Source organism: Coenobita brevimanus, chromosome 47 (assembly GCF_032717465.1).
Source record: "Coenobita brevimanus isolate Jiangsu-jjx chromosome 47, ASM3271746v2, whole genome shotgun sequence".
Classification (NCBI taxonomy): Eukaryota; Metazoa; Arthropoda; class Malacostraca; order Decapoda; family Coenobitidae; genus Coenobita; species Coenobita brevimanus.
In genome coordinates, this window is record NC_137000.1 from 12,404,696 (window position 1) to 12,409,414 (window position 4,719).

Genomic DNA, 4,719 nt, shown 5'->3' on the forward strand with positions numbered 1-4,719 from the left:
CTCCACCTAGCATCCCTGGCCCCTGGCACATCCCTTGCTGAGTTCATCGAGAGGGCAGACATTCTGTACGAAACTCAACAGCATTACGCCAACCACCCAGTAAGTGTACACTCCTCTCTTTCCCCTGTCATAGGCTCCAGTGAAACAGTGGTGTCAGTGAACAGTGTACCTAACAAAAACGGTTCCATGTCAGAACTGTGTACCTTGTTAACAAATTTAACAAATAGAACAGACAAGCTGGGAAGTAAAATAATTACCTTCACCACTCAGACCCCCAGTGTTGCAAATCATTTCCCAGCCCCACAGTGTTCGAACAGTGTCCCCTCAGTGAACCGAGGTCGTAATGCTAATCCCCAAACAGCAAGGGACGATTTTGTGTTGCGTACATATCACAAACGCTTTGGCGTGGAAGCCAGATGATATGCACCACCTTGCATATTCATGGGAAACGCACATGGTGGGAGACAGTCCCAGCAGTCTCCCACCACACACACCAAACGCCCCCTCAGAATCAGCACACCCAAAGCCATGACATGTTCCACTGGCTCCAGGGAACTACTATGGGTTAAAGACACTATCTCAGGCACAAAATACCTTACTGACACTGGAGCCACATTCAGTATAGTCCCTCCTACCTTTGACCACAAAACGGCTCAGCAACCCACATTTGACCTGATGGCAGCAAATGGCACCCCCATAGCCACATACAGCACGGAACCCCGTCATGTGGCACTCGCCCAATCAGTGTCATTTACTTGGCCATTCCTTGTTGCTGACATTAATCATCCCAATATTGGTGTCGATTTCCTGGATGCACATGACTTGCTTGTGGATACCAGAGGACAGACTCTATATCACAGACCCTCGAACTCAACCATCAAAGTAACCTGGTGTGCTGGTAATCCTCCACTCATTACACACCTTCACCAGAAATCCTCATACGATTCCATACTATGCCAGTTTCCCCTCTTGACCTCTCACTCGCCCAACAACGGCCGTACAGACCATGGTGTAGAGCACTGCATCATCATTTCTGGACTGCCCTGTTTCGCACGTCCCAGGCACCTTGCCTCAGAACGTCGTCAGGCAGCAGAAAAGGAGATTCAGGTGATGCTCGACGAGGGCATCATTCAGCTGTCATCAAGCTGCTGGGCATCCTCTCTACACATGGTACCGAAGGCACAGCAGGGTGAGTGGAGAGCATGTGGGGACGACAGGCCACTGAATGCAATGACAGTTCTTGATAGATACCCCATTCCCCACATCCAGGATTTCCACCACCAACTACACAGCCGTCGTGTATTTTTCAAGATTGATTTAGTCAGGGCGTTCCACCAAATCCCTGTGGCAGAGAAGGACATCCCCAGAACGGCTGTAACCACCCCCTTTGGCCTGTTTGAATACACAAAGATGAATTTCGGTCTCAGAAACGCCGTACAAACGTTTCAGAGATTTATGGACCAGGTTGTCAGGGGCCTAGATTTCGTCATGGTGTACATTGATGACATCCTCATCGCTTCTGATTCTCATGAGCAGCACAAAACATACCTCCAAATGCTGTTCCAATGCCTGCAGGACTACGGACTGCGTATGCACCCGATGAAGTGTATCCTCGGTACAGACGAACTGGATTTCTTGGGCCACAGGGTATCTGCCACAGGTATCACGCTCCTCCCACAGAACGTGGACCCCATTAAGGACTTTCCATGCCTGGCTACAGCTCGCAGGCTCAGGGAGTCCTTGGGGATGGTCAGTTACTATCACAGGTTCCTGAGGAACACTGCAGCCACACTAGCCCCCCTTAACGATTAATGGACAAAAAAGACATCCTCCAAGCCTCTTCAATGGACTGCAAAGTCAGACCATGCCTTTGCCACCCTCAAAAACCACATCGCCACCACACCTTGCCTAGCATACCCATCACCAGATGCCCCCATCACACTCACCACAGATGCCTCTGCCGAAGCTGTGGGTGCAGTCCTACAACAAGAAGTCAATGGTGCAAACGTGACTGTTGCATTCTTCAGCCAGCGCCTTAATGCTGCCCAGTGCAAATACAGTGCCTTCGACAGGGAGTTGATGGCTATATGTGAGGCAGACAGACATTTCAGGCATCTCCTGGAAGGCAGAGAATTCACCATCCTCACTGACCATAAACCCCTTTTTTATGACATGGCTCAGAAAGGTGAAAATTGGTCTCCTTGGGTGGCAAGACAGCTAGCCTTCATTTCAGAGTTTTCCACCAACATCCAGCATATTAGTGGGGACCTGAACAAGGTTGCAGATGCCTTGTCTCGTGGAGTTTCAGCTGTTGGCCCTACACTACCCCCGTTTGACCATGCAGCCTTGGCACGGGAGCAGGAGGATGATCAGGAACTCCAGGAATTGCTGCAAGCCATGACCTCACTTCAGCTACAACAGTTTGATGTCACAGGCACACCCTGGAAACTCTGGTGTGACATATCCTGAGGGACAGCACGGCCCTATATTCGCCAACGATTCCGAAGGCAAGTCTTTAATCATTACCACGAGATGGCGCACCCAGGCATTCGTGGCACGCACAGTTTACTTAGCCAGTGAGTGGTATGGCCAGGGATGAGGCGTGACACCACCAACTGGGTCCGAGCATGCGTGGCTTGTCAGTCAGCAAAAATGCATTGCCACACCAAGACACCACTTCAGCTGCGCCCACACCAACTCAACGTTTCCACATGGTCCACATTGACATCCTTGGCCCCCTCCCTGAATCTAGGGGTAACCTCTACATCTAAACCCGAGGCATCCCGTCAATGTATCACTACGTTGCAACATTATGTAATTGCCAGTCCCGTCGACGTACTGGTACATCGTGCAATTGCAAGGTTCATAATTTTCACAATTTTCAAATCTTGCGCTTGATTTTTGGAACGTAGGGTCGCGTGACCTTCCCCTACCTGCCACCAGGACGGGACACTCGGCGACCCCGCACAACGAGCACTTACCCTCAGCTCGTTCACTCACCTGTTAGCAGTGACTCAGGTCAGACATGGCGCACAAAGGTCTCTCGGAGGAGCAAATCCAAGCCGCCTTGGACGCCTTAACAGGCGACAGTAATTTGCCACTCGATGACGAGGTGGTGGACAAAGATTATGTCCAACCAGAGGAGGAGGAAAGAAGCAGCAGTGATAAGGAGGTCCCGTCCCCCAGGAAGCGGCGCTAGTAATGTATCATGCTGCTAGAGAGGGTCAGCCTGCACCAAAGCAGCATGCAACCACCTCCAGGCACCCCCTACATGATGTGGAGCCCGATTTCGAGGACGAGGATGAGGACAGAGCTGTGGGACGTGCTGCCACGTGGTACGGCCGTGAAATTATCACTCATCGCAGCTCCAAGCACACAGCACATCATCCTAGCAGGTATGGGCCTAGTCTTTTGTTTGAGGAGGGTGGAAGTGGCATGGAGGGAATGGGGTGTGAAATCGAAAGTTCAGGGGCGGCAATTGAAAGTGAGAGTGGCGGGAGTGAGTCATTGCTCTCCCGTGGTGGTGTGAGGTGGCGGGGCATATCACGTGGGGCAGTGAGAATGCGTGATGAATCACGTGGTGTGGTGATGGAGAGGGAAGGTGAGGAGGAACCACTCCCCAGCACATCTTATGCTCCCCAATATTCCCAGACTTCCTCCCGACAGCCCCCTGATGTTCCCTAAGGCCATAAGGGCAAGGGCAAGGGGAAGGGTAAAGGCCGAGGGAAAATGAGTGCGAATGGGGAAGCCCTTCGCACTACTCCTCCCCAACCTCCCCCACCAGCATCTCCTTCCCACCCCTACGAAGGCGAAGATGGGGACGATGGAGGCGGGGGTTATGTGAATTGGAAATGGAAGGATGGCAGTGATTTTTCCCCGATCATTCACCCCTTCACTGAGCAGGGGCGTGCTGGCTGCACGGCTCCAGGAATTCACTGTTGTTCCACTAGGCTGGATTTTTTCCACCTGTTTTTCAGTGAGGGTTATGTGGAGCAAATAGTGGAACAAACCAACCGTTTCGCTAGCAGCCAGCAGCGTGAGAGCGAAAGACTTGGCACAAGGATCAGGCATTCCATCATTTATGTTTACCCTGTGTCCCTTGCAGAAATGTTTTTGTTTTTTGCCCTGGTACTTTTGATGGGTATTGTACGAAAAAACAGAATTCTGGCATACTGGACAAGGAACCCTATCATGCAGACACCAATATTTAGCAAAATTATGAGCCGCAATCGGTTTCAGCAAATTCTAAGTCGCCTCCACTTTTACAATGCTGATGATCCTGCAAATGCAAATGACACAGATAAGATGAGGCGAGTTAGGTTGGTTTTTGATCACCTACTGCAAACATTCCGTTCCTCATTTTATCCCTATAGAGACCTTGTCATAGACGAGAGTCTCGTGTTGTGGAGAGGGATTATATCCTTTCGGCAGTACATACCCAGCAAAAGGCACCGTTTTGGGTTCAAGATCTTTGTTATGTGTGACTGTAGGACTGGTTATGTGCAAGATATAGTCTTGTACACCGGTGCAAAGACAAACATAATAGAGGATTGGAGTATTGGACTGTCTGGAGCAGTGGTAAAGACAATGATTCAAGACTACCTTCATTGTGGTCACATCCTTTACTTGGATAACTGGTACATTAGCCCTCTTCTCGCTCGTTATCTACATAGACATGACACGGGAATCTGTGGTACCGTCAAGGTGAACCGGCGTCAC

At 50.6% G+C, this 4,719-nt stretch overlaps 1 protein-coding gene across 1 annotated transcript in view; it reads right to left on the reverse strand.

The window, feature by feature from the left end:
* The window catches only part of LOC145399054 (carboxylic ester hydrolase-like), a 137,745-nt gene that overhangs the window by 31,170 nt on the left and 101,856 nt on the right, over positions 1 to 4,719 (reverse strand). The gene's annotated exons all lie outside the window — the stretch shown is intronic.